We start from the raw sequence: 15,932 nt of genomic DNA on the forward strand, positions 1-15,932 counted from the left end.
CAGTGTCAGAATGTGCTGTGTGTTTTTCAAAATCTACGAAAAACGTATCTTTTGCGGGCATTTTCGACTCGTATAGAAATGTAATTTTGAAAAGCCTATAGGGCGTTCGAGGCATTGATGTCTGCTCATTTTTATGATGCAAGCGGATTTTAAATCTGACTTCAAAAATGCGAACTGCAGTGTCAGAATGTGCTGTGTGTTTTTCAAAATCTACAAAAAACGTATCTTTTGCGGGTATTTTCAACTCGTATAGAAATGTAATTTTGGAAAACCCATAGGGCGTTCGAGGCATTGATGTCTGCTCTTTTTTATGATGCGAGCGGATTTTACATCTGACTTCAAAAATACGAACGGCAGTGTCACAATGTGCTGTGTGTTTTTCAAAATCTACAAAAATTGTGTCTTTTGCGGGCATTTTCGACTCGTACAGAAATGTAATTTTGAAATGTCCATAGGCCGTTCCAGGCATTGATGTCTGCTCTTTTTTATGATGCAAGAGGATTTTAGTTCTGACTTCAAAAATGCGAACTGCAGTGTAATAATGTGCTGCGTGTTTTTCAAATTCTATAAAAATTGTTTCTTTTGCGGGCATTTTCGACTCGTATAGAAATGTAATTTTGAAAAGCCTATAGGTCGTTCGAGAGATTTATGTCTGCTCTTTTTAATGATGCAAGCGGATTTTACATTTGACTTCAAAAATTGCGAACTGCAGTGTTTCTGTGTGTTTTTTGAAATCGTCGATAATTGTAACTTGCGAACGTCTTTGACTCTTATAAAGTGTAATTTTGGTAAGCCTATAGGTCGTTCAATGCATTTTTGTAGTCAAATGTAAAATCCGCTTGTACAATGAGAAAGGACAGACTTGAATGCATGGAACGCCCCGTCGGTCTTCAAAATTAAATTTACGAGTCAAAAATGTCGGAGATAGAAAGCGATTATAATTGTAACTTTGGCGGTCATTTTTGTCTGGTTTAAAAAATATGGCGTTGGAGGTATTGATGTCTGCTTTTTCTTACGTTTCAAACGTAGTTTACATTTTGCTATACAAATTGCGGCGTGGCAAACTACCGTGTTTTCGAAAACTAGTAAAAATTGTAGTTTCCGTAGTCACTTTTGATTTGTTTAAAAATGTAATTTTGAAGTACCGATCGGCCTATCGATGCATTGATCTGATTAAGAAACTAGATTTATTCCGGTAGTGTGTATAAATAATCTTTTTTAATTGTGTAGCTAATTTATTATTTCAAATATTTGGCGCCAGTCTAGAATGTTGCCCGAACATATCAGTACAGCGCTCCCTTGCATTAACCTCGGTAACATTCAGACTGTCACGTGATCACGTCGCCAGTCCAACTTTGGGTTTATTAAATTACAATAATGTCTCATTTTAAGTAATATTGTGATAAATAGTCACAGTGGATTCATTTAAATTGTGTCATAGCATTTTTTTAAACCGGCATATGCAACAACGAACCACTACTTGTCAATACATATTAAGCATAAAATGGATGACCCCTTGATGACCCCTGGATGATTACCCTTTGTAGATCTATTATCTATGATGGATGACTATCTTGGACGAGATTAAGAATTACGTAATCTCATCGATGACGTACTTCCTTCTTGTTCACCAGTTTGCTGCTGCTTCTCGTCTCGTTTTGTAGTTTCGCATTGTGCTATTTTATGGGTATTTTTTATACGAAGAATTTGGGAAAGGTAATAGGACATACAAAATTTCTACCATAATATATTCTAAAATTACAGTTTTATCTGTTGTATGTTTTTTTATTATTGGATATCGGATTATTTTTAGGATTCCATTAATAAAGCTACTAAGTAATTTACTCCGCCATATTTGATAGTCTAGGAATAAAAGTTTTTGTTAACAAAATTGCTGTTTCCATTCATTTTCCTTTTTCTTTTGCTCTATAAAGTTTTTGTCGACTTTCATTTGTTCTTTTCTTTTTACAGATGCACGTAGGAATACATTTTTGTCTTNATGCACCAGTCAATTTAAACTGTAAACAATAGATAAACGTTAAACGACATACCATAGGTGCTGTGGAGGACTATAGATATTTAAAATACTATACACACGTCACAACATCAATCTCTCTGGCCAAATAGGTAACAGTTTAAAAGAAATACCACTACAGATTAATACTATTAAATTAAAATTAATTATATCAAGTATTCTTACTTTAATTAACTGTAGAAAGTAGCGTTCTAAAATCTACTAGTATGAAGAGCAAACCAAATCTGGAAGAGATGTCACAGCTGACAATTTGTCGTTTCGGTGGCTTCCAAATAATTTCAATTGCATCCTATTCTCAGGGCCAAAATTAACTGCAATTCCTTCTCATTTAATGGGCAATCTATAGAAATGGACAAGAAAAACAAATTAATTACCACTTTTAAAGCAAGTAAATACGTGACATTCACACTGATAAAATAAGTTCCACATTAATTATGCTGTTATGGATCTGCCATATCTGAAATGTTGTTTAAAAGTTGCCTTATTGAAGCAGGTTACAAACGTGTAAGAAATTGAAGTCTCNTAAAACAAACTCGTATATAAGCCTCAAACTTCGCATTTTTCGGGTATTACATTTTTGCTTTCATCTTAATGGCACTTTGGCCGTTCTACGTTTGTAAGTATAAAATGCTGTGGTATTGTTAATAACTTAAATCGTTATTTGGCAAAACAGAAATAAAATTCTTGATTTAGATTTAAAATGATTCAATATACTTGAATTTTTGAATTTTTCTCCCGCCTTTATTAAACAGTAGTATAGGCAACTGCTATAGCACAGTCGCATGCGGTTTAATCTACTCAAAACATCAAAATTCATATAATTGTTGCTTTTCTCAGAAGAAAAAATAAGAAACCCAGAAGAAAGTGAAATCTTGAAGGAATATCGTATTAAATAAAAAAATTTACTATAGATGAGAAATAACAAAAATAACAGTAGAACTAGAAGATAAGGGATAGCCCTTCAAATTTAACGAAGGAACAAAGCATGAAGGACAGNTAGTATAGGCAACTGCTATAGCACAGTCGCATGCGGTTTAATCTACTCAAAACATCAAAATTCATATAATTGTTGCTTTTCTCAATCACTTTGTGAAGATAAATTTTGTTAAAAATCTTCTAGCGTATTAAATAATAAAATTGACATAATTAATTGCGAGAAAATAGTTCATAACTAACTTAATTATATTTCTTAGAACTTAAGTGAACTACTTTTCATAAATACAAAAATAAAGTAGGTCATACATTATATTATTACAGAATGGCATATTTCTAAACTACAATTTTAAAATATAACTATCAATATTCGTATATAACAACTCATTCAAGTCAACGTTGAAAACAAACTCATATATAAGGCTTAAACTTTGCAATATTCGTGTTTTACGTTCTTGCTTCCATTTTAATGGCACTTCGGCCGTTCTACGTTTGTAAGTATAAAATGCTGTGGTATTGTTAATAACTTTAATCGTTAAATGGTAAAACAGAAATAAACTTCTTTATTTAGATTTAAAATGATTTGACAAATTTGAATTTTTGAATTTTTCTCCCGCCTCAATATTAAACAGTAGTATATGCAACCGCCATAGCACAGTCGCATGCGGTTTAATCTACTCAAAACATCAAAATTCATATAATTGTTACTTTACGCAACCACTTTGTGAAGATCAATTTTGTTGAGAATTTTCTACCTTATTAAATAATAATATTAACACAATTAATTGCGAGAAAATAATTTACAACTAATTTAATTACATTTCTAAGAACCTAATTAAACTTCTTTTTATAAATACAAAATCAAGTAAGTAACACTTTATATTAATACAGAATGGTATTTTTCTAAACTACAGTTTTAAAATATATTTAACAATATTCGTTTTACTGATACTTTGGCAGTTTTACGTTTGTATGTATGAACGCCTTTGTTATTTTTAATAACTTTAATCGTTACTTAGCGAAGCAGAAAAAAATTCTTGATTTAGATTTAAAATCCTACATAGTGGAGTTTCTGAATTTTTATCCCCCATAAAAGTAATTGTATGTATGTATGTAATAGCAGATTCTGTTACGATTTAGTCTAGTCAAAACGTTTGCTTAAAATTCATTTTAATTTGTCAAGTAAATTAAATCTCAATTTAGATTAATGTCTTCCTTGTTAAGTCAGCTGAATGTANTAATATAAATATATAGTTTGACACGTATGCTCACCTTAATTAATTAACTATAACAGTTTCCAAGATGTAAAGCTAACAGATAAAACACCATAGCAGAGATGCAACGCTTGTTTCAGTAGCATCAAAGTTAACTGCAATTCCTTTTCATTTGTTGGGCAATCTATAAACACGTAAGGAAAGAAATTAATTATTACTTTTAAAGCAATCAAATTGGTAAATTTACATACTTAATGCACCTAATAATAGTTTGTATTAAGCTAACATTTACACCGATGAAAGTTTGGTTTCAAATTAATTCTACTGTTCTACCTCTGGTATCTTATCTTTGAAACGTTGTTTAAAAAGTATCCATTAAAAATTAAATTTGTTGTTAAAGTTGTATCTGATGATGATACATATAAAAAAAACAACCAAACTCGTGTAAACTTCAGAACTTATACAGATAATTTAAGAAATAATTATAACAATTTCATAACATAAACCATAAATAATAATAATACAACAGATACAACTTTAACAAAATATATTATAAGACTTCAATTAAATATATATAGGAAAATCCAAAAGACCATAAACCAGATGGGGGTTAATGCTTTACCTAAACATTCAGAACTAGTATGCAGTTGTTAAACATGGTAGAATGTTTAAGAATAAGTTAATATCTGTGTACAAGCACTAACACTCCAAAAGGTATGTTCTTTGACTATTGATTATATTTATAATTTATAAACAAACGTATAACACCTAACTAGTAGAACTATAAATAAAAAACAAAATTTTTTCAGTATGAAGATGGTTACAAAAGGAAACGTTATAAAAACATATAGTTGTGTAATTATTTGACCACCACACTGGAAAAAACTACATAACTACAATTTACATTATAAAAGGATTACTGTGGAATTGTATAATGAATCAACCATTAACAAGTCCCAAAAATACTCTTAAGATATCTTTCTTACCTCTTAGTCTTATAACTCCTAACGTGTCCAAACAGAAGCCAATTACATGCCACAAGCTCATTCTTCAGCAAACCACTTCACTTTCCAGGAGAGGAAGTCATTTGCAAAACTTCTTGATACTAAACAGAGACAAAAGAATAACCACTTTAGCGTATTTTCCTCACAACAATGTTTGTTTTATTTGCAGATTATTTAGTTAAAGTTGCAATGCAATGTTTATTTTACTATCTATGATTTTGTATTGATTATTTGCAATAAGTAGTAGACTAAATAAACTACACTAAATCATTAAAAGTTAAAATATTTAAAATCTTACCCAAAGTAAGTCTCACAGGTTTCCCACTAGTGTGGAAGGTATTATAGGTAAAGGACAACTTTTCACACCATTAATAATATAACATCTTGGCACAGACCATTTTTATGCCCTTCGGTATTATTGTAAAGCCTGTACAAAAACAACAAATATTCCAGTTGGTATATTGTAACTATCAGTACGTATTTATTCTATAATAAATTAATACATCTTATTTTTAACTATACATAACCGTTTATACAGTCATCAGCAAGTACCAAACAAATTTATTTTCAATCATCTTACCTCTTGACAACAAGTTCCATTAAGATTTAGAAAGAATATGAAATGTCTCCCTAGGTTACTGCCACAGGACAACTTATTTAACATAGGCAAGACAAAAATCTATTCCTACGTGAATCTGTAAAAAGAAAAGAACAAATGAAAGTCGACACAAACTTTATAGAGCAAAAGAAAAAGGAAAATGAATGGAAACAGTAATTTTGTTAACAAAAACTTTTATTCCTAGACTATCAAATATGGCGGAGTAAATTGGTAACTTTATTAATGGAATCCTAAAAATAATCCGATATCCAATAATAAAAAAACATACAACAGATAAAACTGTAATTTTAGAATCTATTATGGTAGAAATTTTGTATGTACTATTACCTTTCCCAAATTCTTCGTATAAAAAATACCCATAAAATAGCACAATGCGAAACTACAAAAAGAGACGAGAAGCAGCAACAAACTGGTGAACAAGAAGGAAGTACGTCATCGACGAGATTACGTAATTCTTAATCTCGTCCAAGATCATAGATAATTCCAAGATAGTCATCCATTTTATGCTTAATATGTATTGACAAGTAGCGGTTCGTTGTTGCATATGCCGGTTTAAAAAAATACTATGATACAATTTAAATGAATCCACTGTAAATAATTATCACAATATCACGTAAAATGAGACATTACTGTAATTTAATAAACCCAAAGTGGGACTGGCGACGTGATCACGTGACTGTCTGAATGTTACCGAGGTTAACGCAAGGGAGCGCTGTACTGATATGTTCGGGCAACATTCTACACTGGCGCCAAATATTTGAAATTATAAATTAACTACACAATTAAAAAAGATTATTTATACACACTACCGGAATAAAATCAGATCAATGCATCGATAGGCCGATCGGTACTTCAAAATTACATTTTTAAACAAATCAAAAGTGACTACGGAAACTACAATTTTTACTAGTTTTCGAAAACACGGTAGTTTGCCACGCCGCAATTTGTATAGCAAAATGTAAACTACGTTTGAAACGTAAGAAAAAGCAGACATCAATACCTCCAACGCCATATTTTTTAAACCAGACAAAAATGACCGCCAAAGTTACAATTATAATCGCTTTCTATCTCCGACATTTTTGACTCGTAAATTTAATTTTGAAGACCGACGGGGCGTTCCATGCATTCAAGTCTGTCCTTTCTCATTGTACAAGCGGATTTTACATTTGACTACAAAAATGCATTGAACGACCTATAGGCTTACCAAAATTACACTTTATAAGAGTCAAAGACGTTCGCAAGTTACAATTATCGACGATTTCAAAAAACACACAGAAACACTGCAGTTCGCAATTTTTGAAGTCAAATGTAAAATCCGCTTGCATCATTAAAAAGAGCAGACATAAATCTCTCGAACGACCTATAGGCTTTTCAAAATTACATTTCTATACGAGTCGAAAATGCCCGCAAAAGAAACAATTTTTATAGAATTTGAAAAACACGCAGCACATTATTACACTGCAGTTCGCATTTTTGAAGTCAGAACTAAAATCCTCTTGCATCATAAAAAAGAGCAGACATCAATGCCTGGAACGGCCTATGGACATTTCAAAATTACATTTCTGTACGAGTCGAAAATGCCCGCAAAAGACACAATTTTTGTAGATTTTGAAAAACACACAGCACATTGTGACACTGCCGTTCGTATTTTTGAAGTCAGATGTAAAATCCGCTCGCATCATAAAAAAGAGCAGACATCAATGCCTCGAACGCCCTATGGGTTTTCCAAAATTACATTTCTATACGAGTTGAAAATACCCGCAAAAGATACGTTTTTTGTAGATTTTGAAAAACACACAGCACATTCTGACACTGCAGTTCGCATTTTTGAAGTCAGATTTAAAATCCGCTTGCATCATAAAAATGAGCAGACATCAATGCCTCGAACGCCCTATAGGCTTTTCAAAATTACATTTCTATACGAGTCGAAAATGCCCGCAAAAGATACGTTTTTCGTAGATTTTGAAAAACACACAGCACATTCTGACACTGGAGTTCGCATTTTTGAAGTCCGATTTAAAATCCGCTTGAATCATAAAAAAAAGCAGACATCAATGCCTCGAACGCCCTATAGGCTTGTCAAAATTACATTTCCATACCAGTCGAAAATGCCCGCAAAAGGTACAGTTTTTGTAGATTTTGAAAAACACACAGTATATTGTGACACTGCAGTTCGTATTTTTGAAGTCAGATGTAAAATCCGCGTGCATCATTAAAAAGAGCAGACATCAATGCCTCGAACGCTCTATAGGCTTGTCAAAATTACATTTCTATACCAGTCGAAAGTGCCCGCTAAAGATACAGTATTTGTAGATTTTGAAAAACACACAGCACATTCTGACACTGCAATTCACATTTTTGAAGTAAGATCGAAAATCCGCTTGCATCATAAAAAAGAGCAGACATCAATGCCTCGAACGCCCTACGGGTTTTTCAAAATTACATTTCTATACGAGTCGAAAATGCCCGCAAAAGATACGATTTTTGTTGATTTTGAAAAACACACAGCACATTCTGACACTGCAGTTCGCATTTTTGAAGTCGGATGTAAAATACACTTGCATCATGAAAAAGAGCAGACATCAATGCCTCGAACGCCTTATGAGCTTTTCAAAATTATATTTTATAAGTGTCAAAAATATCCGCAAAAGTGACAATCTTTGTCTATTTTTTAAAAACTCGCTACAGTTTGAAGCTGCAGTTCATATTTTTTCATTATGAATATGAATCATGCTACTGTAAGCAGCTAATTTATGTTGTATTATGCAGATGAAATGATTTATTATGTTACGGTGTGTGACGATTTCTGAAAAATCGAAAATGTGATATTGTTAATTTCAGTTCAATTAAATCAAGGAAATTAATTTATTTATTTCTTCTTCTAGCGTAAACTTTGCATTAGGGTATAAATCATTAAAAGTCGCAGAAGCAGGTAATATATTCTAAAATATGGAGTTATTCTTATAAATTACTTATACAGGGTGTATCACGGAGACTTCTCATTAGAATATTTCGGAAACTACTTTGATTCGAATTTTGAAAATTTGCACAATAGCGTTATTGGGTATGCTCTCCTCGATTAAAATAACGGCATCTATGTAGTACTTCCAGTTATACCGAAAATTGATACCAATTTCGTTATTTTAATTGGAACACCCTATATATCATGACGGTTTGACTTCTACTTATGATTTTAGGTAGACTTTTATAATGCTTTTCTACTTCTAAAATTTACCGTTTTCTATTCTCAGGAAAAGTAGCTAGTCTCAAGCTCCCCGTCCATACTTTCAAAGTGGGTTATTTAAATACAGGGTGTTAGATATTTGGTGGCAGATTTGGTTAACTTCAAACAATCGTAAGTGAATTTTTTCAAATGGATCACCCTGTATATATAAGTAGAAATCAAAACCGTCATGATATGTACGGTGTTCCAATTAAAATAACGAAGTTGGTATCAATTTTCGGTATAACTGAAAGTGCTACATCGAAGCCTTTATTTTAATTGAGGAGAGCATACCCAATAACGCTATTGTGCAAATTTTCGAAATTCGAATCGAAGTAGTTTCCGAAATATTCTAATGGGAGATTACCGTGAGACACCCTGTATGTATTAAAACAAATTACCTACTTTGTAAGTAAATTCGTTAGAAATAGCAATGATAAATTAAATAAAGAAAGAGGGTCATGAATTTTTATAGTAATTTGCGGTTTTGCCCCATTTTATATTGGACAAACAGACAAAATTTTAAAAAATGCATATTAGAACATAAAAATGGTTATTTACGGAATTTAAAAAATATTTCAGATAAATTAATATTCTTTTTCGCTGTGATGTAAAAATAAAAATCATTAGTGCTGTGATAAAGTTCTAAAATCCTTACTAATATTATCAACGCGAATGTGAATTTCACGCCTTAACTACTCTTTATACACATATTGTCAAGGGCACATTAAATAATATAAGGTAATATTCATCCAGAGAAAAAAATACTGTCCCCGAAGGATAGAAAAATTAGTTTTATCTGGTTGTCGATGATCCTTGACAAGTATTTTAGAACATCAACGCGAGCCAAACCGAAGGTAAAACCCATCATGAAATTTTGTGCACACATAGTTAGGGCACCAGACATATGGTACCTTTTATCCAGAAAAAAAATACTCTGATGACTTTTATGTAGTCCTCAATGATTTTTTACACGTATTTAGGACATCACCGCGAGCAAAGCCTCGGGTAAAGTCTAACTAAACACAAATATGTACGACTTATACGACAATGTAATTCACAGTGCCCTAATTGATAAAAATTTAAAATTTAATTAACACGTTTATTATCATTACCTATCGAATGACTTTAAGAATAGACTTAATACAGTTGGAACATTATACAGGGTCTTTGATAGCCCCCCAATTATTCAATGGCATTGTGTTTTATGAAAGTATCAGACAAAAACGCTGACTTTCTGCGTGATATTAAACAAATCAATTAAATTATAAATGGCAGCTCTTGTACTACCTACAATTAATAGGAATCTGCTATGCGAATGCGAAACGATATTATATGATCAAATAAGAAAATTTAAACTAATACGTAGTTATCCAGGGTACGAATAAATATCATAGTTAGTATTTTTATTGTATTATTTTACATTACTACATTAATTTATCTCTACAGCCTTATACGTGTACATAAACAGCTGTGGTGTGAAACATTTCCACAGAAACATTAAGTATAGATCCCTCGACATGTAACGGGGATTGTGGATTCTGTTGAATTATTGTATATATGTAATTAAATGCATACAAACAAGGTCTGAAATTTATTAAGTAAGCAAGTGAATGTCTTATAATAATTGAAGAAGGGTAAGACAAGCAAAAGGAAAAAGTGTATGATTTATATGTTTATATTTGTAAGCAGGTATACCTGAGTTTAGGTAATTTTTTTGAGACATACTGTTTTATTTATTGTAATCTATTAAAGGTTGAAACATTAAAAATAATTCAATTTGCGACGAGTTTTTGTAACTGACTTATCTACTTCACGAGAAAGTCCTAACTTGTGAAAAGGGCATTCAAAAATTATTATTTTTTACACCCATGAACCATGTACATATGTAAATATGTAGTAGGAAAGAACAATAAATTTGTTTAATTTGTTATTATTTCCTACGACCCAACTTGGTGCGTACGATAAATGTATAAGACTTACCCTTTAATGGAATGACCATGCAACATTTTCTTCCAAGTAGACAATTCATGACAATGGTGAGAGCAGAGCACAAAAATGTCCCATGTTAATAATGCCCAAGATTAACCATGAAATAACTGCAATCAAATGAAATGACTATAACCAAAAACAAAAAAAACACTCAAAATGTAGCTATATCTACCTTCTTATAATTATAAAATTGGTTATGGAAATTACGTTAAAGTTAATTGGTAATACTGATAAATCACGCAAGTAATATAATATAACAACATAATAATGAATGGTAGATTAATGGTAATTAATTAAATACTTTAACGTAATTCACAATTTTTCTTCGGACAGTTTATCGGCCATTTTCAATTTCTCTCTGGTGATTTGAAGTTGTAGGTTGTAGTTATTATCATATTTGTTGCATTAGATGCATAATAGTGCATATTTGCAATTATTCCTGGGACATTTCAAAATTAACACGAGCCAAATTTATCTTTGTTTCCATCTAGCTTTTGCGTAAACACGAAAATCGGAACTGTTTATAATGATACCTACAATCGTTATCGCATGCCATTGCGCAAACTAGACGCGTCAACGTTACCAGGTTACACGGCTATCGTGGATTCTTCGTTCCTACGTAAATTAATTGGAATGTAGAGCATACCACCGCTAGCAAAGTTAATGCTACACCTATTACTTATCAAAATTAAATACTGATAAATAAAACATTATAAATATTTTCAAATTGCTATTAAGTAAACCTAAATATAAAATTAAGTAAAAAATAAACTTTTTAATGGATGCTTTCTAATGAGGCGTTTTAAAAAAGCAGGAAGTAAAGACTATTTACCAAAGAGATGATATAAAGAAATAATATTTTCGAAATTTAAATAATTCTGGAGCAAAAATTTAATATTTCCTTCCATCTCCGGAATCTCAATTTTCAAGTATTTATATAAAAAAATTTAAAAAAGCATTCGAGATTCTAATGAACTATTAATAATTCTAAAGCTTTGGTCTCAAATGCGTTTCAGTTTATTTAATAATGGAGACATTAATTTATCGAGAAACAAAAATGACGGTTGAAGGGGCCTGACAGTAATTTCCAACTTTAAGATTGTTTTCCTTAATGCCTCATAATAGTTTTGATACATATGGGAAGTTTTAGCTGGTTTAATAAGGGAGAAATAAATTAATAAAAAAATTAAAGCAGCAGTTTAAAATTGGGGGTTGAAAGTAATTACAACTATTAGCAAATTACCCACAATAATAATGATACATTTTGGTACATTCAGCTGACTTAACAAGGAAGACATTAATCTAAATTGAGATTTAATTTACTTGACAAATTAAAATGAATTTTAAGCAAACGTTTTGACTAGACTAAATCGTAACAGAATCTGCTATTACATACATACATACAATTACTTTTATGGGGGATAAAAATTCAGAAACTCCACTATGTAGGATTTTAAATCTAAATCAAGAATTTTTTTCTGCTTCGCTAAGTAACGATTAAAGTTATTAAAAATAACAAAGGCGTTCATACATACAAACGTAAAACTGCCAAAGTATCAGTAAAACGAATATTGTTAAATATATTTTAAAACTGTAGTTTAGAAAAATACCATTCTGTATTAATATAAAGTGTTACTTACTTGATTTTGTATTTATAAAAAGAAGTTTAATTAGGTTCTTAGAAATGTAATTAAATTAGTTGTAAATTATTTTCTCGCAATTAATTGTGTTAATATTATTATTTAATAAGGTAGAAAATTCTCAACAAAATTGATCTTCACAAAGTGGTTGCGTAAAATAACAATTATATGAATTTTGATGTTTTAAGTAGATAAAACCGCATTCGACTGTGCTATAGCGGTTGCATATGCTACAATTTAATATTGAGGCGGGAGAAAAATTCAAAAATTCAAGTAGGTTGAATCATATTAAATCTAAATAAGGAATTTTATTTCTGCTTTGCTAAGTAACGATTACAGTTATTAAACGTAAAACTGTCAAAGTGTCATTCAAATGTAAGCAAAAATGTAATACACAAAAAATGCGAAGTTTGAGGCTTATATGCGAGTTTGTTTTCAACATTGACTTGACTGAGTTGTCATACACGAATATTGATAATTATATTTTAAAACTATAGTTTAGAAATATGCTATTCTGTAATAAAATAATGTGCTACTTACTTGATTTTGTATTTATGAAAAGAACTTCAAATAAGTTCTTGGAAATATAAATAGATTAATTGTAAATTATTTTCTCCCAATTAATTACGTCAATTTTATTATTTAATACGGTAGAAGATTTTTAACAAAATTGATCTTCACAATGTGATGGTATANAGTTATTATAAATGCCAATGGATTTTCTACATACAAATGAACGACCAAAGTGCCATTAAAATGGAAGCAAATGTATAACACGAATAATGCAAAGTTTAGGCTTATATACGAGTTTGTTTTTAACATTGGCTTGAATGAGTTGTCACACACGAAAATTGCTAATTATATTTTAAAGTTGTAGTTTAGAAAAATTCCATTCTGTAATAATATTATTTTACTGACTTGGTTTTGCATTTATAAAAGCAAGTTTAATTAAGTTCTTAGAAATATAATTAAATTAGTTGTGAATTGTTTTCTTATAACTAACTGTGTTAATTTTATTATTTAATACGGTAGAAAACTTTTAATAAAACTGATTTTCACAAAGTGATTGTATAAAGTAACAATTATATGAATTTTGATGTTTTGAGTAGATAAACCGCATGCGACTGTGCTATAGTGGTTGCATATGCTATTGATTAATATTGTGGCGGGAGAAAAACAGAAATTCAACTATATTGGATAATTTAAAACTTATACAAAAAATTTCATTTCGACTTCTGCTAAGATTTATAATAAAAAAAAAAGAATTTAGGGCAGATATTTGACGTTCAGGATAAACAAATTAACATATCTTAGAATTAGCAACAAACTCACCGATTGAATTCTACATAATTTAATTCGATTAAGGATTGATGCCTTAAAAATAAGAAAAAGGTAAACTTGCAATTGTCATTGAAGTCTGGGATTCCTTTTACAAAGTCTCGTAATAGAAGATGCTTCAGGACAGGCCTTCAGTTTATTTTATTAAATTATAAAACTTCAAATCGTTAAATTTGTGTTACCTCAAATTCTAGCTTTTTACTTAATAATTAAGATACTTCCACTTAGAAAGTACTAAAAATGAACTTTTTCTAATTAAAATAAAAAGCTTTTGAACATGCAACTAACTAATGAGAAATTACTTCAGAAACTTGAAAAAAAAGAAAACCTCACTGCTTGAGCAATCTGATATTCTTTTTTTGTTAACTCAGTGTTATGAGTTATTACATCAGAAGGAAGAAACTTCAGTTTACCCATAACTTCAATTCTTCCAAGGTGCCCCTTCAGTTTATAATTATTTTTTGCTATAAATTTCCCAAATTTCTCTGTTTTCACACAACAGGGCATACGTTCGTTCATAGAAATTAATCTTTGAACAATCTATAAATTACTTTCAAATAGACTATTTTCTTAATGTAATCAAAACACTTAGATTTTTATTGCAAAACATTATTTTAATGTTTTATTCTATAGGTAGCAGTAAACATTGAGTTAATTAGTTGAATAAATGAAATGTAATGTTTTCGTTTTAAGGTCGGTATTTTAGTTTAAATTATTACATTTACCAAAATTATTTCTTGAAGTAATACACAATAAACAAAGATTCTTCGAGGAAATTTTCAACGAGTTATCACGTATATCAACAAATTAATAAAAATTAATAAAATTTTGGTATTTTAATGAAACTAAGATTCAGTTATTACCAAAGTTTATTTTCCAGTCTTTCAAAATGCTTTTTGTAGTTTCAAGAACCGAAAAATGCATTTCGAAAAAACACCAACATGGTGTAATGTTCTTCAGTACAAATCTTACAGATTGTATATAACCAAATGGATTATTAATTTCTTGGGCCTTCTTTAGATTCAATAAATAAATCCAATAAATTATGTCAAGCCCAAAATGTTGACTAAAAGCTTGACCGATTTATTTTTTATCTCCTACTTCCAGATAAACATTCAAATCATTTTTAAGAAAACTTATAATTTAGGATTCGAAATATATAAAATTGAGAGAAAATTCATGGGCTTTTTTAAAATGTGTCAGATATATACAGCCTGCAGAAGACAATTCCAAAGATCAACAGTTGCAATAACTGAATGAATAAATTAAAGAGAATATTACCAATTCCCTTTGAAATTTCGTTTCCTGATTGTAAATATGTATGTGCTCCATAGGTGCCCAAAAAAATAAATAAAACAATGCGATTGTGGGAGCTGTATAACTTAAGGCACCCAATATAGTTTTTTCAAGGTCTCAAAGTAATTTTAGCGTTCTCTAATACGCTAATTCCATGTTTTTATTATTATCGCAGAACATTATTAATAACAGATCTAGACCTATTTTTCATAAAAAAAAAAATTTTGTAAAGAAGCAGGCAATTTTGTTCAAATAAGTATTTTTCGATCACAAGTTGTACAAATATGAGGGAAAAAGTGTCTAGATCCATTTTTGTTAAGAATGAGTGAGGAATTGGGAGTTTTTAAACTTGAACAAATATAATTTAAAAATCTTCAGAATGTCTGGAGAAAGCTTTTCACTTTGAAGTATGAAAAATGAAATCGAAAAATAATTCTAGTGAACCTGCACCATCAGCTTTTAAACTATGAAACCAACAACAAAAAAATTGGTTTCTAAATTTGAATAAACAAGCCTGCATACTAGTAATGGAAAACTCAGCAGCTTTCAAAATCGACTTGTTTTCTTCCCTTATAAAAATAAAATAAAAACAAGACGTTTTTTCGACTGAAATATCAATCGACACCTTCTACTAACAA

General features: G+C 30.3%; 1 long non-coding RNA gene across 2 annotated transcripts; it reads right to left on the reverse strand.

Annotated features, from left to right (window-relative positions):
- Positions 1–4,230: 4,230 nt before the first annotated feature.
- On the reverse strand, positions 4,231–11,608 carry LOC108734856. Of its 2 annotated transcripts, none has more exons than XR_001937453.2 (6): positions 11,193–11,608; positions 11,012–11,146; positions 5,767–5,881; positions 5,485–5,613; positions 5,169–5,287; positions 4,231–4,366 (listed from the first exon to the last, which is right to left on the reverse strand). It is a non-coding gene; the product is annotated as an uncharacterized LOC108734856 (long non-coding RNA). The 2 variants fall into 2 exon arrangements; XR_001937452.2 differs by having other exon boundaries at positions 11,012–11,127; positions 11,193–11,606.
- Positions 11,609–15,932: the final 4,324 nt, after the last annotated feature.

Source organism: Agrilus planipennis, unplaced genomic scaffold, assembly GCF_000699045.2.
Source record: "Agrilus planipennis isolate EAB-ADULT unplaced genomic scaffold, Apla_2.0 scaffold74, whole genome shotgun sequence".
NCBI classification, from domain to species: Eukaryota; Metazoa; Arthropoda; class Insecta; order Coleoptera; family Buprestidae; genus Agrilus; species Agrilus planipennis.